Source organism: Hemicordylus capensis, chromosome 2, assembly GCF_027244095.1.
Source record: "Hemicordylus capensis ecotype Gifberg chromosome 2, rHemCap1.1.pri, whole genome shotgun sequence".
Classification (NCBI taxonomy): domain Eukaryota; kingdom Metazoa; phylum Chordata; class Lepidosauria; order Squamata; family Cordylidae; genus Hemicordylus; species Hemicordylus capensis.
In genome coordinates, this window is record NC_069658.1 from 390,093,389 (window position 1) to 390,114,273 (window position 20,885).

The window sequence follows — 20,885 nt, forward strand, 5'->3', positions numbered from 1 at the left end:
GCTGTAAATTGTCCAGAGTTTGGGGCAGTATGCAAGTATGCTAAACAAACAATTCTCTCCCCTCCGTTTTCCTTTCCATTTCCCTGTGTCTCTTTAATCCTTGTCAAGAAGTTAATAAGCTAGTTTGTTTTTGTGGTGTGCTAGGGATACCACATATCATGTTTTGTGCTTGTTTAAATGTGGCGACATTTGAGGGTGGGGGCCACAGCTGACAAGGCATGAATGGAATGTGCAGAATACAAATGTGTAAGCACAATGACACACTTCAGCCACACTCTTCTTTGGCAAGAGCATCTGTTTTTAGGCTACATATACAACCCTCGTCCTACTTAGCTGCTTAATCCTAGTATGCTGTCCAATTAACAGGTGCTTGAGAGTGCACAATGCACAGAATTTGTACAAAGAGCACTGCTGGAATCTTTCTACAGAAATGTTCTTTGTGCTTCCTTAAAAGCACAGCTCTTGTCATATGGTTTTGTTTCTAGTATGGCTAGCTGCCTTGTGTAATCCATTAGGGAAACAATTCCTGGAATGCAGTTACAGCACACACACACACCCCTTCCTGGTGCCTCTTCTGATGAAAGCCAAGAGCTGTTCTATGTATTTCTACCCCCCCTAGTGGAGCAAAGAAGAGATAGCACATTTAGAATGCAGGCATCACACCACAAAGTTGCTGTGGGAAGGATATGAAGACAGGATCAGTTTTGCTATTCAAGGACGAGTCATGGTTAGGTCTGAGCATCACATTTTTATTCATCTTGTTTCAACGGTAATGAAATTATTCTATTGAAATCTGAATTCCATCAAAACAAAAATCACAAACTGGACTGCAATGACATTGTTCTTGCTGCAATACCCGAGCTCTGCTCCTCCACTGGTGTTTACCTGGAAAGTAATGGCAACAATGGTCACTGCGATAGGCAGAAGACAACTCAGAAGGTTCACACCTACTACAATCCTCACTGTTTCCCAAACTTCTGGCAGCTCAAACCCACTTTGTCTGAATTAAAGCTAGAAGCATCCTTTATGGATATACCAAGAGTGGTTAATCTTCCTGTCTGTATGTTTTTATTTATTTAACAAGTTTGTATACCACCCACTACTAAAGTTTCTAGCGGTTTACAGCATAAAACAAGCCAAAAAATGTTAACAGTTAAAACATAAAAGATCAAATTAGAATACCTATAAACACACACCAACTAACTAAAAAGCTTGGCTGAAGAGATGTGTCTTTAGTTGTTTCCTAAAAGCCAACAGGGATGGAGCAGCTCTAATCTCAGCAGGAAGAGCATTCCACAGCTCTTTGGCAACTATAGAGAAGGCTCTGGCGGCACCCTCAGACGAACCTCCCCTGAAGATATTAATAGGTGGTGGGGTTGAAGAGAACAAAGAATGCATTCTCTTAAATACTGTGGGCCCATGCCGTTAACGGCTTTATAGGTAATAACCAGCACTTTGTATTTTGCCCAGAAACCTATTAGTAGCCACTGTAGATCTTTTAGAACCAGGGTAATATGGTCTCTATGTGACACCCCAGACACCAGTCTGGCAGCAGCTTTCTGCACCAACTGCAGATTCTGGACTACGTATAAAGTCAGCCACCATGTAGAGTGCATTGCAGTAGTCAAGCCTTGAGGTTACCAACCATATCACTGTCATAAGGTCACTCACTTCCAGGAAACTGCACAGTTGAACCAGTCAAAGCCAACAGAAAGCACTCCTGGCCACCACCTCTACCTGAGGTATCAGAGAGGGGGTTGGGTCCAGAACTACTCCCAAACTGCAAACCTATTCCTTCTGGGGGAATGTAACCCCATCCAAAACAGGTAGATGTATCCCATTTCCTGAACTGTGGCTTCCTACAATGAGCACCTTCGTCTTAGGAACATAGGAAGCTGCCATATACTGAGTCAGACCATTGGTATATCTAGCTCAGTATTGTCTTCACAGACTGGCAGTGGCTTCTCCAAGGTTGCAGGCAGGAATCTCTCTCAGCCCTATCTTGGAGAAGCCAGGGAGGGAACCTGAAACCTTCTGCTCTTCCCAGAGTGGCTTCATTCCCTGAGGAGAAATATCTTGCAGTGCTCACACATCAAGTCTCCCATTCAGATGCAACCAGGGCGGACCCTGCTCAGCTTTGGGGACAAGTCATGCTTGCTACCACAAGACCAGCTCTCCTCTCCTGAAGTCTTGTTTGGATTCAGTCTCAGTTTGTTATTCCTCATCCAGCCCATTACTGCCTTGATGCTTTTAGGGAAGTGATGCCATTGCCTGATGATGCTGACATGGAAAAGTAGGTTTGGATGTCATCAGTGTACTGATAACACCATGCACCAAATCCTCTGATGACCTCTCACAGTGGTTTCATGTAGATGTTAAAAAGCACTGAAGACAAAATGAAGCCCTGAGGGACACCACTCAAAAGCTCTCGCTCTGTAGAGCAGCAGTCTCTGTGACACCTTCTGAAATCTACCTGAGAGGTATGAGTGGGAACCACTGTAAAGCAATGCCCCTTATATCCAGTTCCCCCAGGTGATCCAGAGAGATACCCTGGTCGATGGTTTCAAAAGCTGCTGAGAGATCCAAAAGGACCAACAGACTCACACTCCCTTTGTCAATTCCCCTTTGGAGATCATCCATCAGGCCAATCAAGGCAGTCTCCACCCCCATAACCTGCCTGAAAGCCAATTTGAAATATACCATTGATCCTGGATTGCCTAGCAACTGGAAGGGTGCCCAGAGCAGTGACACAGGAATAGATACAATGGGTGGAAAGTTTTACTAGTGATGCATCAGGTGCAATTAGATCACTAGCTTACTCTTGATATACAAATGCAGCATAACTACTCAAGCCAGCAGAGGCTAAATTGGAAGGGGGGGAAGGTCAGAGCAGGGAGTCACAAAACAGCAGCCTGCACTGCTGGGTGGGGGTCTTTAGGCCCACAACAGGCTTTGATCTGATGACAGTGTGCAGCAAGATGTTAATCTTTCACTGCACACTAGTGACTCCAAGAACAGAGTTTGGGAACTGCACTGCTAACTCTTTAAGGGTGGTATTTGCCTAGCAGGTCAAAATTATAAACAAAGAGAAAGGATATTGCAGGAGTTGTGTTAATAATCCCTCTGCATTTTAACATTCAAAATCCTTGGTAAAGAATGTATTGCAACCGCTCACATCTATCCTACCAGGTAGTTTCCTTTTTGGGCAGAGTAACTAAAACCAAAACACAATCACACAAGGCCATACCAATCAAGACCAGTGGTCCCTCCAATTTTTTTCATCTCTGTGCGGAATGAGTTTTATTCTGGTTGGCAGTATCAAGGCAGTATGTACACACGTGCATTCAGAGTGGGGCCTTCCTGATACAACCTGAGCGGGTTCTAAAATGAACTGAGGGGACATCCAAAAACTTGTGAGCGCACACACATGTGCATGCCTTAGAGAGAACAGTGATGAAGACCGTGATTAAACTGAGAACTGAACCCAAATCTCAGTCCCACATATCTCCTATATGAGATGCACAGGCATAGTACTTGAAGTCAGGAGATGGTCGTGGGACAAATAAGTAGTGCAGCAGTTTTCTGAGGGAATGTTGGCCGCCTTTACAGAAGAGCTCCAAGACTGCACACAAGGGCTCCCTGCGCCAAGGTGACCAGTTGCTTTAGCACTCTGTGAAGAAAGGTAACCAAAACTGATACGCTACCTGTGGAATTACAGAGTGCACAGCTCAAGCTGATCCAAGCTTACAGGACTAAGGTCCAGCTCATCTCTACAAAAGAACACACTTAACCTTCTTCTACTCTGACCATAGAAAGTAATTAGTTTCATTTCTCATATTCAGGCCTGACATACTTTTATCATGCACTTATCCCTAGTTCCTGTGAATCTAGAGTTGCTTACATTAAAAGAACATCCACATAGGAGCTCTGCAGAAATTCAAGATGGGAAAATTTCTACCCCATTACAGAGTTTTCATGCTCCCAGATGCTAATACCACACACAAACATGTATAAACACATGCTTTACAACAAAAATAAGTGTGATGAAGCAAGAAGCGGAGGTACAATGTTTTGCTAATTCCTAGTTTATAACAGTTATTTTGTCAAAGAAATAAACAAAGACATGTGGAATGGATAGTTGAGTTCCATTATATTTAAACCATTTTTAAACCTTCCTTAAGATGAACTGCACAATAGAAGTATTCAACTTATGGATTGAATTCAATGTTTGCTTTTAGATCTTCTGCATGTATCTAGTACAAACTGAGACAAAAAAATAAATAAATCAAAAACTAGTTTTACCTAAAGCTGGAGAATAAGTAGCCGTTTTCTGACATGTGTGGTTTTTTTTGGCAGCATCAGCACCTATAAAGGAATACTTGTTAGTCAGCTTTCACTAAAATCAATATTCACTGCACATTAGTACCTTTCAGACATGGGATGTTCAAGACACAGGATATAACCCGGGTGAAAAGTTTTAATTCATCATGAAAATCCTAGAGATTTCAGAAGAGCTTAATTATGACTGACTCATCTTAGTCAGATTACTGATTATGTCTGCCTAGTCTAGTTTGCATCTTTCAGGCAAAATTGGCTCTAAAAGCCATTCAAAACAGCCATAATATTAAAAAAAAATGGAATATGGCACATCCAAGAAAAAGTGTCAACCCTATGCACTCTAATTAGGGAGCAAGTCCCATTGAAATCAGTGGGATTTAAAATAAATTTACTTACAATTCAGAAGTAAGTTTCTTGTTTATAACCAAGGGCCATCAAGATAAAACAGCAGATGGGTCTAGGAGTACATTATACATCCAAGTGCCAGCAGAAAGTGGTAGAAGCTAGGAATAGGAGATGTTGACACTTTTTGAAGGGTGATCTTCTAGGCTAGATGCTACACATTATTCCCTATTTTTCATTAAACTTAGATATCAGAAACAGAATATCTGAATTAGACAGTTTAGACAACAGTATGGTTTGCAAGCCACAACAGAGCTGTATGCAGTATCATACATGACCATCAAATTACTGGTAGAATGCTCACACCTGCTACTGCACAGGGCAGACCCCTGAAAGGGGGTGCCAGATCATTTATCTAGGGCAAGGTCAGGCTAGCTGATACAAGGCTGGACCTGGCAGGCCCAGCTACTCAGCAACCATTTCCCAGCCCACAAACATAATGGGTTTGTCAGCATAGCAACAGCCACAAATGTGTTACCTGAAGAAAAACTGAAGTGCCGCCTGAATGGTAGAGTCAGCTCCTTCACATGTGAGTGGGTTTCACCTGGCAATCACTCAACACTAGAGATAAACAGAATCCCAATAAATATAATTGAAAGCTGGCAGGGTATTGCCAAAAGGATTATAATACAACACTGGAAGGACAAATTTACTCCTGTCTTGAATTACAATTTTGGATTACTGATATATGTTCTTTGTCTGCATTTGAACTGGTTTTTTGTTATCAAGGTAAAGAAGAATTCTTGGCGATTTTGTCAGACTTCAATGAACTGTTTATGCTTTGAAACATGTCAACTATCCTTGAAGAAGGGTTTTTGTTTAAATCCTTTTTCCTCTCTTGCATTGGTTGCAGTGTTCTCTCTAATTTTTTTTATCTGTGTGCGGAATGAGTTTTGTTCTGGGCGGCAGTATCAAGGCAGTGTATGTGCATATGCATTCAGAATGGGGCCTTCCTGATTCAACCCGAGTGGGATCTAAAATTTACTGAGCAGATATTAAAAAAAACTTGTAAGCGTGCACATGCCTTAGCAGGAACACTGGTTGGTTGTATCCTATTATGTTAAGCTGTGTTAAGGGATTCTCCCCCTTTTAAAGAGTTATAATTGCATATATTATTATCATCCTTGATTATGTCTATATACCGTAACCTTATCACAATAAAGGAAAACAGTGGGGGGTGACCCTGAAAGCTGGCAGAAAATTTACCATTTAGAAATAAGAGCACAATAAAACATGTGCGCCCCCCCCTTTTTTTTTTAACATGAGACATCCCCTTTCTTTTTCCACCTATGGAAAGGGCCCCACTCACCCCATTTCTAAACCACACATAGACCCACCTGAGCTTTTGGGAGAAGCAAATATCTGGTTTCCATCTAAAATATAAAATGTAGCCTAGGTAGAGAGTCAGAGGTTCTTCTCTTTTAAGTGATCATTAAACATTCAGATGATGTACCAGTGCTTATAGTTGTTAGGTCTACGGTAATGGTAACTCAACATATGACTAAAGATTCACCTACTAACCATGTAACCTTTATTCTACCAAAGTCAGAACAACACCTCAGTCTGTATTTTGCCAGTAGACTGCAGTCAGGGTTCACGCTACAGTCAGGGTTCTACTTTTCTCCACCCTCGTAGAAACCCACCATCATGTCCATCTGAAGCCTCTCCAAACTCGACTGCCACCATTTCCTCCCATTCCAAACCACAGTTGGGGATGGCAGTTTGCCTTCTGCCCACCCTATAATCTTCTCCAAGGCCTTTCCTTAGCTCATTTGTTCCCTGTAGTGGAGTCAAAACCTGATTTTTTTTTTGAGGTTGCTCACAAGAAGCCTCCCTCTCTTCCAACCCCACTTTTTCAGATAAAGTGCATCACCACATGAAGGCACAGGCAAAATAGGTAATTCCTGTTTAAATATTTCTATAAGGACTCCACTGTCACATTTCAAGTGCGGGGATTCCACCCCCCAATCACACCCCAGGAACTACAGTGCACACTAGCAAAATTACAAAACCCCATCCTAACTGCTTCCCCCTCTCTTCACTTGGTTCTACTACTCATGGTACACTCATCTTTTCCCTCCTGGAAAGCAAGCACAGTACTGTTAAATTGCATTTAACCAAGAGTTGCTCTGCTGTGCTTTCTTCTTTGTGACGAACAGGCCCGCCCGGCCGCCCCAAACAGGAGCACAGAAGTGCTGCTCCACTTTTAGAGTTAAACGTGTCAGGCGCACCGCAATTACCAAGTTCTTCCGCACCAAATATGTTATCCAGCCTCCTTCGCTCCACCACCGCCCACTCGACCACCATGTCTCCCTTTGCAGGCACGCGCCTGCTTCTCTCACGGCATGCCCTGCGCCAACCTTTTTCTCCCCCTCCGGCAAACCCCAGCAGCGGAACACAAGAAGAGCCATGCTACCCCGTCGAATTACTCGGGGAGAGAGAGACAGAAGCGCACGCGCAAATAAACGAAGCCCCTCCTTGCAAGCGGAAGCGAAATGGGTAGATCACGACCCCTGTAGTAACAGTTCCTGCTTTTTTTGTCACGCCCTCTTTTCTTGTGCGTCTGAGCTTGCTCGAAAGCATGGGAGCATGCTCAGTATGGTCAAAGAAAGTTCCTTTCAGTTTTCTGCCCTCAAATCCTTTAGGATTCTCATACCTTCTTAAGATATTGAATAAAGGAGATCCAAATCCTGTAAAAAATCATCAGATGTTGTATGTGTTATTTGGCATCTAAATATCTCTGAAACATAAAAAGCGAATGACTACAATAGTCTATCAAAAAGGCAAATGTGAAGTGTTGTGAAAAGGCTGGAGAGCTGGCAAGAAGAGAGCATGCTCAGTCTCTCCGGTTGTAGCCAGTGCCCTTACCCTGAAGATAAATCTCTCAGAAACTCTTACACTTTATCTTGCATGGCAACATTTTGAATGCTGGAAAGAAGAGAGCATGCTCAGTTTCTCCATTGGTTCCCAGTGCCTTTACAGAAATCTGTCAGAATTTAGAAACTCTTACCTTTTATCTTGCATTTTATAAATAAACTAGCCAACCCCGTACAGAGCATCTGTGCGCTCTTTGGGGCCGGCAGTTCCCCCTCCCCCTGCCTCAGTCTCTCCTCCACCACCTGCCGCCCTCCGCTTCTTCCTGGCAGCCCAGCCACCGCCTCACCACGTCCGACCCCGGCCTGCACAGCTCTGCTGCCCGCCCAGCCAGATCACCACCGCCTCCTCCTCCACCTCCTCACTGCCGCTTCCTCACCACGGCCAGCCCATGTTGGGCCCGCACGACTCCGCTGCCTGCCCAGCCAGGCCCAGCCGCCTATCCTCACCACTGCCTCCGCGCTGCCGCTGCCTCCCTGCCGTCCGCTTCTGCCTTCCCTTTTCTTCCCCCCTCCCAGTGACTAGGCCTGGGCCTGCCTCCGCTGCATTTCCGCCTGCCGAACATCCCCATGCATCCCCACATCCGCACGCATTTCAGGCCCCACATTTCCGCCTGCCACGCACTGGCTTAGTGAAATAATTATCTAGATAGACTGCATTGCAGGGCTGTTGTATGCCACTCTGTCAGCCTCATCCTGGCTCCCAACCTGCAATATAAAGATAATACAAACATGACAAATATTTATACATTGCTTTTCAGCAAAAGTTCCCAAAGCGGAATACATAGATTTATGTAAATAAATAAAAGTAGCTGGACCCACACAGAGCATCTGTGCGCTAGTGCACTCAGCCTTTGTCCTCCCCTCCAGAGACTTCGCTTGCCCGTTCTCAGTCTGTGTAGACAATACTGAGCTGGATGGAGGAGAGCTGGTCTTGTGGTAGCAAGCATGACTTGTCCCCTTAGCTAAGCAGCGTCCACCCTGGTTGCATATGAAAGGGAGACTAGAAGTGTGAGCACTGTAAGATATTCCCCTCAGGGGATGGAGCTACTTTGGGAAGAGCAAAAGGTTCCAAGTTCCCTCCCTGGCAGCATCTCCAAGATAGAGCTGAGAGAGATTCCTGCTGCAACCTTGGAGAAGTCGCTGCCAGTCTGTGAAGACAATACTGAGCTAGATATACCAATGGTCTGACTCAGTATGTGGCAGCTTCCTATGCTCCTATGACCACAGGTCTGGTTCAGTGAAAGGAAGCTTACTATGTTTCTGTGACCTAACATTGATCCCTGAGTGAGCAGAAACACATGGGTGCATGCACAGACACAGGCTCAGGCAGGGCCAACCACAGGGCCTCTTTTCTCCTTGCACCCCACGACAGAGATTGCAGGAAGAAGTTAGATCTGTTGAATGCATTTGTGGGAGACACAGATCTGTGCACTTGGATGAGTATCTGTATACTTGCATGCTAGAGGTTCCCAGTTCCCACCTTGCTAAGTGTAAGGCAGCTTCCTATGTTCCTTTGACCCAACAACCCTCCTGCATGCATGCACACACGCACAGAGGCGTAGGCAGGGGCACCTTAAGAGGTCATTCACACAATCGAAAACTGTGTTCCACCCAGGTTTGGGAACTGTGTGTACTCCCATTTTTTTGATTGTATGGAAGCAAGGTTAGAGGAAAACCTGGGTAGCTTTTTCTCCTACCTTGCTTCCACACAATCACTTCTACCCAGGTTTTCCTTGCTTCCACACAATCAAAAATTGGGAGTACACACAGCTCCCAAACCTGGGTGGAACACAGTTTTCGATTGTGTGAATGACTTCTAAGTCTGTCTCTCTCTCTCTGCTCAGATCCCCCACCCTCCACATTTCTTTGCCCAGTCAGATCCACCATCAGGATGCAGAAACATGCTTACAGGGAGCCACAAAAGATGCCAAAGTCAGTTGCTTGGGAGAATGGAGGAAGGAGAAATCCAGATTTTGAAAGGTGCCCCTTTCTCTCAAACTGATGTGTTTAGAAAACCAAAGCAACTCCATTTTACTTAGAAACCCCATTTCTAACCCCTGCCCAGCTCAGGGACATAATTTACATCACCGCCTTTATTGTAGCAAAATTGTATCTATGAAACTTGTTAACATAGTCAAGGTTCTCACTGTTTCTCGCTGACAGTCAAGAAAACAGGATTTAACCAAATAAGGAGTAATCACCTGATGAACAATGGATCATTCACATGCGTACTAGATACTTCGGCCATGTATACTGTGTCTAGGGTGTCAGCACCATTTAGATTGTATGTATAAGATGCACCTGTAACCAAACTGTAATCAGTTTGAGAGCATGAGCCTGTTGATTACCTATTGCTATCTGCAGAGCAATAAAACCTCAATTAATAATTCCCAATCCTTGTGTCTGACTGATTGGTTAAGCAGACCCAGGAACAAGCCCCATCCACATCAAAACCAACTGGAAATGACAGTTGGTTTCAAGGCTTTCCTTGGCACGAAGACAGTAATGCCTATGGAGGGGGTGGGTTTTGCTGTGTTCCATTTGCACGCGCTCCCTTCACACAGTACTCCCCATCCAGATCCCCCCCTTCATTTCATAATCCCTGCCCACTCTCCTCCCTATTGCCATGCTTCATTCAGCCCCAGTCCTGGCCCTTCTTGTATTTAGCAGAGCAGGTGGGCTGGAGAGGGAGGCTCAGCCATCGCCCTCCCTGCCATCGGCCTGCCGTCTCGTTGTCATTCCCTCCCAAGCCAATGGTTGGAACTCTCGCAGGACCTCGCAAGAGTTCCACCAGGCATCCCGACGCATCTCCACATAACTCCCTACGCAGTCAGCAGTAAGATAATTAAATATATACTAGCCGACCCTGCACAGAGCATCTGTGCGCTCTTTGGGGCCGGCTGTCCCCCCGCTCCTGCCCCGGTCTCTCCTCACTCTCCCCCCTCTCTCCAGCCCCACGCACAGATCCTCACCGGGCAGCCAGAAAGGGCCCCGCCGCCACTGTTCCTCCTCCCAGGTGGCGAACAAGGAAGCCCCGCCACCCGTTTCCCTCCCACCCCAGGCTGCAACAGGCGTGGGGGATTCACCCCCACTGCCTGTTCCCCACTCATCTCTGCCAGCGCCGCCCAGGCCAGGGCCAGTCCCACTGCCTCCCAGCCCAGGCTGCGGCCATGCCGGTCACGACTCTGGCCAGGCTAGCCTGCCGCCGCCGCCATCACCACCTCACAGCAGCCGGGCCAACCAGTGCCCAGCCGATCAGGTGCCTCTGCTGGCCAACCAGAGCTCAGCCAATCAGGTGCCTCCTTCGCTGGCAGGCATAGCTTTGCTACATCCCCACGCATGGCTGGCTAAGAGAATTAATTATAAATATAGATAGATAGAAGATGCTCCCTGTCCCCAAAGGGCTCACAATCTAAAAAAAGAAACATAAGATAGACACCAGCAACAGCCACTAAAGGGATGCTGTGCTGGGGATGGAGAGGGCCAGTTGCTTCCCCTCTGCTCAATAAAGAGAACCACCACTTTAAGTCAAGTCAAGTCAAGTTTTATTTACGGTCCTAGACCAAACAATCCATGCATGCAAACAGCAGAACAATTTATAGAAAACTCTATAGGTTCTCATTATACATCTTAAAAGCAATATAACAAAATTTGGCTACGGAGTTAAAATTTAAAACATTTTCATCAGAAATCGATCTATCTGTTTACAGACCAGAGGTAAAATTAAGTGCTCCCTTGGTTGCCTATGTAATTTACAGGATAATAGAATATGCTCAATAGATTCTATTTCCCCACTGCGGCATCTGCAGTAGCGTTCTTCCAAGGGAACACCACTGTATCTCCTGGCTAATAATGCAGAGGGAAAAGAATTTGTTCTTGCCCTTGTAAATGCCCACCGGAATTTGCTGAGTGTAATATGGGACAAATAATTTGCTGGTGAAAGATCCCATCTAGTTCTTACTCCTTTATAGAATTCTGTCAGAGAGGCCCGGTTATTTTGCAATTCAATATCTGTCAAACGCTGTTTTACTATTCTTTTCGCATTTGACAAGTCTAACTCCAGCAGTTGTTCAGGGTCTATTCCTAGAGCAGCAAGCTTTTTACTAACTACAGTGCACCACTGCGGTTGTGGGTTTAACGATAGAAACTGAGGAATTAGGCCCACCGGGCGTAGGTAGACTCTCAACCAAAAGTAAATAATTAAAAGCCAGGCACGAGATTTGATCTTTATGAGGCCGGCCTCCATGCGCAGTGTTACATTTGAGGTGCATCTTGTAGTCCCAAAGATAGCTCTCAAAAAGCCGGATTGAATTCTTTCTAGCATGTCAAAGTTCGCATAAGGTCCCAGTTGGATCCCGTATAAGAGCTGAGGGATAACCTTTGCTGAATACAGTTTTAAAGCCGCAGGAATGAAACCTGCTCCCTGCGTTCTGAAAAATCTGTTAATTGCCACCACACTGCGTTTTGCTGAGTCCACCGCTTTAAAAAGGTGCCTCTTTGCTCAGTTAGCGGGGGCAAATATAATGGACTATATGCAAATATATAATGGACAATATGCATATTGGAATTAGCATTAGTAGAGCAATTCTTATGCTGTCTTGAAGCCATGGCACTCGCCATGCCAAAAAAACCTGAGCTCCAACGTTGGCTAGGGCTTGAAAGCCAATAATGGGTCTTAATGAGAGGAAAGTTTAAATCTTGCTCTGTGACATGGAAAGTCATGAATCAGTACTTGGAACCAACAATTACTCGCTGCAATGTTTTTAAAGAGTTTTATGTGGGCAAAATATCTTGAATCTGGGCCGACTTAGATTCAAACTCCACAATTGTCACAGTGTCTGATGCCAAGGTGTCCAGCAGCTCCTTTTATGTGGTGACCCTAGGTCAGTTTCTGTTTGTGACTCCTGAGGATGTGGACACGTTGCTTGGAATGGTGTGGCCTACCTCCTACCCTCTTGATCCTTGCCCAAAATGGCTTATACTATCAGATAGGGAGGCTGTTGTAGAGGGCCTAGTATTGATTATATCTTGTGCACCTCCCTGAGTCTGTGGATTGGGATTTTAATGAATGAATGAATGAAGAGTGGTGGCTGGTGACTCCTGGGACTGGGTGGGCACCAGGCAGGGCAGGTGGTGGGCAGAGCCAAAGTGGGCAGCACAGGGGTGGAGCAAAAAACAAACACACACACAACTAACTCCCATTTGCATATAGAAAGTAAAGGTTAAGTTGTGCCGTCGAGTTGGTGTCGACTCCTGGCAACCACAGAATCATGTGGTTTTCTTTGATAGAATACAGGAGGAGATGACCATTGCCTCCTCCCTCACAGTGTGAGATGATGCCTTTCAGCATCTTCCTTTATTGCTGCTGCCTGATATAGGAGTTTGCCATAGTCTGGGAAACATACCAGTGGGGATTTGAACCAGCAACCTCTTGCTCCCTAGTCAAGTTACTTCCCCACTGTGCCATTAGGTAGCTTGGGCATATAGAAGTAGATGCCAAAAAACTCCCCCACCTCTCTTCCCAGCATCTCCCTGAAAGGTTACTTTGTGGGGGTTGTAGGAAGGAATCTTGGGAACAAGTTGGGATGGGACATGGGAAAATAAAGGGGACATTCCTCAAAACCAATGCAGGAATATCGCACAAATGACCTTATTAGGTATGTTTATTTCCAGCATACTGTATATTAGCAACATGCCCTTCACAATAACAACCAGCTCCTGCAATAAAATAAAAGTCTAAGGACAAAACACACAAATACATTATTTGCACAAATTGGAGGAGTGCTGCTGTTCCAAAAAGAAGAGGAATGCCAGTTCCTTTAAGGTCTTTGATTAAAAAAAAAGTTCCACAGGTGCAGTTTCCCTAACTCTTAAGGGCGTGTCTACACTACACATTTGAAGCCAGATTCAAACCTGCTTAATCATCATGGTCCCTCACCACTCAGGCACTGGGAGCTGCAGTTCTTTGATGAAAGAGTTCTAATAAAGGCTTCTCAGCATTTGCCCAGAATTGCAGTTCTCATTGTTTTTTTGGAGGGTCAGGAGGCCCAAAATGATGAAAGCTGTTTCAAACTACTTTAAATGTGTGGTCCATTCCCTTTTGGAATATGATCACCACAGCACAACCCACCACATAACCCTTCTCATTCACTAGCCAAATTACTCTCCCTCTCTCTTTAACAAGCCTCCATCAATTCAGGATCTGCTGTGGAAGGCAGACAAAATAGGTGAGTGATCCTTTTTTAAATGCAAATGCAGAAGACCTTAATGATGCCTGAATAAACAGAACAGAACTATTAAGGAGGCAGGAGAGAACAATATGCAACTCCAAGGGGGAAAACATTCCTCTAGTCTTCAGAAGGGGACTACCAAATTTGGGCTAACAGGTTGAAAGATTTACTACAAATTAATTAGGAAAAGTAGGAATCCTCAAGACCAACAGTTGCTAAATGTTAAATACTGTATTTGCAGTTATAAAGACTACAGAGCAAAGCTAGCCATCCACCATTTTAAGTAGATGGAAATGATTCATTTTGAGTGGGGAGAGGGAAGCAAAGCTGGCATATTTATTCCTAGGGATAGAAGGAGCTTTTGAAAAGGGTTCATGCAATTGATATTTACTTTAGGAACATTTTGCAAATACAGCAACTGCCTTGAGAGGTAGCTTGGTTTCGGAACGTAAGAAAAACTCTCAAATACAAACAAGATGAAGCACATTCATTCAGGGCAGAAAGATTTCAAGGGTACAAGAAATATACTCACCACCACTCAAATGTTGTCCAGTCCTATATTAACAATGGAGTTTGTTTCTTTGCTGAACTGAACATCTTATTTTCAAGTCCATCCCTCACACAATGCAGGAGGAACTTTTCCTGCAAGTACTGCAGTGCTAAACAAAATGGCGATTCCTGCTCTTTTTGTCTTGCCTCTCTCAAAATAGACAACCATCCCTCTGGCCACTCTGATTGGCTGATAGGGTAGTCAATGCACATGATGCCTCCTATCATGTCATTTCAAGGTTGTTTCAATTTCTGCCCACTTTATGAAAACAAAGGCAGGACTTTTCATTGGCTGCTGCCTTATTAATATTTAAATGAAGGGGGGAACACTGTCCAGTCTTTTCAATAGGAGCCTGCTACCGGCGCCCACTCTATGTAAACAATGCTGGGCAGGCAAGCTGCAGGCAGGGAAGTGTAGAGGGCAGCCACACACAGGGAGGCAGTGAGTTATCAACAATGATGGTGGCATTGAAATTTTGGGAGGGCGCCACGTATTTTGCCATAAGTGAAGAGCCTCCCCTGTGAGTGAGTGAATGAATGAATAAATAAATAAATAAAAACATATGTTCCTCTGAGGTGTGGGGAGGGGGGCAGGATGCCTCCTTGCCGCTTTCAAGACTAGCTGCTCAACAGCAGCAAAATGCCTCTGTTCAGGCAAGTCGCATTCGAAATGTGCACCGCAGGGGGAGCAGTCTCATAGAAACGAACAACCCGAAAAATAGCGACTTCTTTACGCCTGATATATGATGTCCTAGCTCTATATTGCAGCGATTAAATTTGAAACAAGGCATTGTAAATGTGAACGTCACCCTGCTGTCCACGTAGGGACTGCGGTGTCACACCGCAGGAAGTGTGGAAGCACACTTCGGAGATACGACGTGACCCCATTGCACGGTTTAATCTGGAAAGCGCCCTTGTCTCAAGGAGGAAATCAGACCACTCCTGAAGAAGCTTGCTTTGGATCCCTCGGAGTTAAGCAACTTACAGGCCTGTCTCCAACCTCCCATGACTGGGCAAGGTGATTGAGAAGGTGGTAGCATCCCAACTCCAGGCGGTCTTGGAGGATACTGATTATTTAGACCCATTTCAAACTGGCTTTCAGGCGGGCTATGGGGTGGAGACTGCTTTGGTCGGCCTGATGAATGATCTCCACCTGGGAATTGATAGAGGGAGTGTGACGCTGTTGGCCCTTTTGGATCTCTCGGCAGCCTTTGATACTATCGACCATAGTATCTTTCTGGAACGTCTGAGGGGATTGGGGGTGGGAGGCACTGCTTTGCAGTGGTTCTGTTCCCACCTCACCGGCAGATTCCAGATGATTTCTCTTGGAGACTGTTCTTGAAAATCTGAACTTTTGTATGGTGTACCTCAGGGCTCCATATTGTCTCTGATTTTGTTTAACATCTACATGAAGCCACTGGGAGAGATCATCATGGGATTTGGTGCAGGGTGTTTTCAGTATGCTGAAGACACCCAAATCTATTTCCCTATGTCAACCTCATTGGAGAAGGCATAGCCTCCCTGATTGCCTGCCTGAAGACAGTGATGGGCTGGATGTGAGATAACAAACTGAGACTGAATCAAGATAAGCTGTAGATACTTATTGTGCAGGGTCGGAACTCAGGAGATGATTTTGATCTGGCAGTTCTGGACAGGGTAACACTCTCCCAGAAGGAACAGGTACACAGTCTAGGGGTGCTTCTGGATCTGAACCTGTCCCTGAGGTGGTGGCCAGAGGTGCTTTCTATTAGCTCCAGCTGATACACCAGCTGCGTCCATTTCTTGAGATGAACAATCTCAGAACGGTGGTACATATGCTGGTAACCTCCAGACTGGACCTCTGCAATGCACTCTAGGTGGCGCTGCCTCTGTACGTATTCCAGAAACTGCAGTTGGTACAGAATGCGGCAGCCAGGTTGGTCTCTGCGTCATCTAGGAGAGAGCATATTACTTCTGTTTTGAAAGAGCTACACTGGCTGCTGATATGTTTCCAGGCAAAATACAAGGTGCTGGTAATCCTCTCTAATAAAACGCTTGGTGTCCGTCCGTGGACGGACACCAAGCGTGCGTTCGTGCCTCAACTGTTCTGAGCATGCTCAGAACAGTCCAAGAGAGACACGACCGCCAGCACCCGGCGGCCATGTTGGGCGGCCACAAACGGCCGCCCCGAAGAAGCCGGGACTGCGGAGGAGGGAGAGACTGGCTGAGGCGGCGGCAGAGCCGCCGCCTCGGCCATTAGCAGCGGCAAAGGACCGAGCGCCAGGAGCCACCAAACATCTTGGGTGGCCAGAAAGAGCCGCCACAGGAAGACAGGAATGGGCCCGGGCAGCGGAGGGCCCGGCCAGAGCCGCAGGCCGCGGCGGGTGGCGGGCCCGCCAGAGCCCTGGGTGGCTGGCCCGGCCGGAGACACGGGCCGTGGTGGGTGGCGGGAGGGGGAATGGCGGCGGGGGTCCAGACCGGCCCAGGGAGACGAAAATGCTGCCGCCGCCGAAGTCCCACCCTCCCTCCCTCCCAACTTCCGAAACCACCTTACCCCGGCCCGTGACAGTTGAGGAAAGGAAGAGCTCAATTGAAGAGGGAAAGAGGAGCTCGCAAGCAGTGCTCCTCCCTCTACAAATGCTCTGCCCGAACTGGCGCTTTAGGCGGAAAGGACGCAAGAGGCGTCCTTTCCGCCCCAAGCACCAGTTCGGAAAGAGGCTTTGTAGAGGGAGGAGCACTGCTTGCGAGCTCCTCTTTCCCTCTTCAATTGAGCTCTTCCTTTCCTCAACTGTCACGGGCCGGGGTAAGGTGGTTTCGGAAGTTGGGAGGGAGGGAGGAAGGGTGGGACTTTGGCGGCAACGGCGGCGGCAATACTTTAAAAAAAAAAGGGAGAGGAAAAGGCTAGCGCCCGTTATTATAACGGGCTTCAAAATACTAGTTACCTATAAAGCCCTAAACGGCTTAGGCCCTGGGTATTTAAGAGAATGTCTTCTTGACCATGATCCCTATTGCCCGATGAGATCTTCTGGAGAGGTACATCTACGGTTGCCACCAGCTCATCTGGTGGCTACTCGGGGACAGGCCTTCTCCGTTGCTGCCCCTGGACTTTGGAATGTACTCCCTGTTGAGATAAGGGTCTCCTCATCTCTGGCAACTTTTAAAAAGGCATTGAAGACATATTTGTTCATCCAGGCTTTTAATTAGATTTATAGTTTTAATACTTTTAATGCTGGGTTTTAAATTATTTTAATGTTAATGATTTTAATATTTATATGATTTTAATTGTAAATCACCCAGAGTCGCAAATATTGGGCCGTATAGAAATATGTTAAATAAATAAAATAAATAAAGTATGGATTCTGAGTTCTCTCTGCAGGAGTTAAATAGTGAAGTTGATGGAAACAATGAGAGATTGGGCCAAAAGTCCACGTGCTGATTTAAAGGTAGCCATCTTGATTGTAACATTAATGCAGGGAGGTGGGGAAATGGCTTGAAGTACTTCACACAAACATGTCTTCTGTGATGGGAAATGTAAACTCCTTTTTCTAACAGATTTTGAAAAACAGGAAATGGGTACTTTCCTTCATCAGTGTACAGGGGTGTTCTTCATGCAAGTCCCAGGAGTCAATGGTGACTCTTAAGAACAGCCCTGCTGGATCAGGCCGGAGGCCAATCTAGTCCAGCTTCCTGTTTCAAACAGTGGCCCACCAGGTGCTGCTGGGAAGCCCACAGGTAAGAGGTGAAGGCATGCCCTCTCTCCTGTGTTTGCTCCCCTGCAACTGATATTGAGAGGCATCTTTCCTCTGAGGCTGGAGGTGGCCTATGGCCCTCAGACTAGTAGCCTGTCCTCCATGAATTTATCTAAATTCCTCTTAATGCCATTGGGGCTGTTGACTGTCACCACATCTTGTGGCAGAGAATTCCATAGGTTAATTATGTGTTGTGTGAAAAAGTACTTCCTTTTGTTGGAAGTTCTAAATTTCTTGGCAATCAGTTTCATGGCATGACCCCTGGTTCTAGTGTTATGAGAGAGGGAGAAAAATTTCTCACTATCAGCTTTCTCCATACAATGCATTATTTTATAGATTTTTATCATGTCTCCCTTCAGTCGTCTTTTTTCTAAACTAAAAAGGCCCAGGTGTTGTAGCCTTGCCTCGTAAGGAAGGTGCTCTAGGCCCCTTGGTTGCCCTCTTCTGCACCTTCTCCAGATATGGTGGCCAATATCCTTCTTGAGATATGGTGACCAAAACTGTACGCAGTACTCCAGATGTGGCCGCACCATAGATTTGTATAAGGGCATTATAATATTAACAGTTTTATTTTCAACCCCCTTTCTAATGATCTCTAGCATGGAATTTGCCTTTTTCACATCTGCCACACACTGAGTCGACACTTTCAATGAGCTGTCCACCATGACCCCAAGATCCCTCTCCTGGTCGGTCATGGACAACTCAGACCCCATCAGCATATATGTGAAGTTGGGGATTTTGTCCCAATATGCATCACTTTCCACTTGCTTACATTGAACCACATTTGCCATTTTGTTGTCCACCAGTTTGAATAAATCCTTTTGGAGCTCTTCACAATCTGTTGTGGATTTCACAATAAGTTTGATGTCATCTGCAAATCTGGCCACATTGCTGCTTACCCCAACTTCTAGATCATTTATGAATAAATTAAAAAGCACTAGTTCCAGTACAGATCCCTGGGAGACCCCCATTTCTTACTTCCCTCCATTTAGATAGCTGCCCATTTATTCGTACCCTCTGTTCCCTGTCCTTCAACCAGCTATCATTCCATACATGAGCTTTCTCCCTTATCTCATGACTGCTAAGTTTTGTCTTTGATGAGGAACTTTGTCAAAAGCATTTTGAAAGTCTGAGTATACTATGTCAACTGGATCCCCTTTATCCACACGCCTGTTGACACTCTCAAAGAACTCCAAGAGATTGGTGAGGCAATATTTTTGTGTGTGTGTGTATATGTAAATGTGTGTATGTGTGTATACACACACACACCACCCAACATGTACGTTAGGGATGTGTATGGAACTGGCTGATCTGGTTTGGTCTGGACCGGGCCAATTTGGTCCAGCACCCCCTCAAACCTCCCCCCACATCCGGTCCGGTCTGGGGAGGAGGGTTTTCACAATTTTTTTTAAAAAAACCAAGCACTTACCCCCTCCGGGGGAGTTATTCAAGGTGGTGGTGGTGTGGGTTCACAGAAGTTCCCCCTCCCCCTGCCGGCCTCCTTCATGTGCCTAATTGGCCATTCGGCCAATCTTTGGCTGCTCTTCGGCTTTCCCCCTTGGTGCGGTGGCCATTTTGGAAGTCCTCAGGCCTGTGAAATCAGTGAAAAATCAGGTTTTTGTTTGTTTAACAGATGAGCCATAAAATGGCTACCATGCTCAAAATGGCACCTGGAAATGGCCTCTGAGATAATTTCTGGCCACCCCTGACTTGCAGATATGTGGGATTAACCCCTTATCTTCCGGTGGGGGTTGTGTATGCCAAATTACCCGACCACGGATACATGAAACCACGGATGTCGGGTCTGCATATAGGGAGGTCCACCTGTAGAAATCTTTCACTGGGAAGTGAAGTCCTTCCTAGTGCTTTCCTTATGGGCTCAAGAGGGCTCTGGTTTCTCTTAAAGCCTCTTACTTCCTCACAGCACTGGGGGAAACGCAGCACTGTGGGGAGATTGGGACAGTGGAAAATGGCTCTCATATCGAACATATTTTTGCCAAAGTGGACTAGATGATCACTGAAGAACCTTGTAGTGTGGTATCAGCTGCAAATGTCCCAATCTTTGCACAAGCACAAATAATTTCTAGTTCTGGGTGTCCAATGCTACACCAGTTATTCCCATGGCATTCCTAAGCATCTACCTATGAAGTCCTGAAGTCAACCTTCCAGATTACAGTCATGCAGGTGATAGAATGCTGCACTTAAACAGATGTCCCGTGGCAATACTTGTGCAGATTAGTGAATTTGGAAGCAAGGGCAATACAATAGGCAGCTTTCCTCCCCACTTCAATTTCATGGGCTATTAACTAAGTCCTGTACAGCATAAGCAATAGTGATAATGCACATTGTCTTGGAAGAGTGCTTTTCATCCTCAGCTGTTACATGATTTGTGCAGTTCAGTCCTCTGCCTTTTCTCTTGGAAGTAAATTTCACTGTGTTGCACTTTCTGTGCTTGCAATCACAGAGAATAAAAAGTGTATAGGTTTCTTGAATTAGAAGTGCACATACTACTGGGAGCCTTTGCACTGATCAGCCACTTCTGCTGTTTTCTACTATAACAACATAGATCTATGTCAATCTTATCTGTGGTATCTCAGAAATCAATGTAGTTTTACCAGGACAAAGTTTATAATCATTCACTTTATGAATGAGTGTGTGTGTGTGTGTGTGTGTGTGTGTGCGCGCGCGTGCACACATGCACGCACACACACACACCCTCTTGCATACTATCTGTAGAAGTTCCCAAATGCAACAAAACAAAC

General features: G+C 45.7%; 1 long non-coding RNA gene and 1 other non-coding gene across 3 annotated transcripts; both read right to left on the minus strand.

Moving 5' to 3' along the window:
* Positions 1-728: 728 nt before the first annotated feature.
* Positions 729-7,254, minus strand: LOC128348178 (uncharacterized). 2 transcript variants are annotated; one of them, XR_008317986.1, is made up of 4 exons: positions 7,101-7,254; positions 5,219-5,301; positions 4,303-4,365; positions 729-885 (listed from the first exon to the last, which is right to left on the minus strand). It is a non-coding gene; the product is annotated as an uncharacterized LOC128348178 (long non-coding RNA). The 2 variants fall into 2 exon arrangements; XR_008317985.1 differs by having other exon boundaries at positions 6,981-7,188.
* Positions 4,994-5,172, minus strand: LOC128348432 (small Cajal body-specific RNA 16). The gene has a single exon (XR_008318151.1). It is a non-coding gene; the product is annotated as a small Cajal body-specific RNA 16 (non-coding RNA).
* Positions 7,255-20,885: the final 13,631 nt, after the last annotated feature.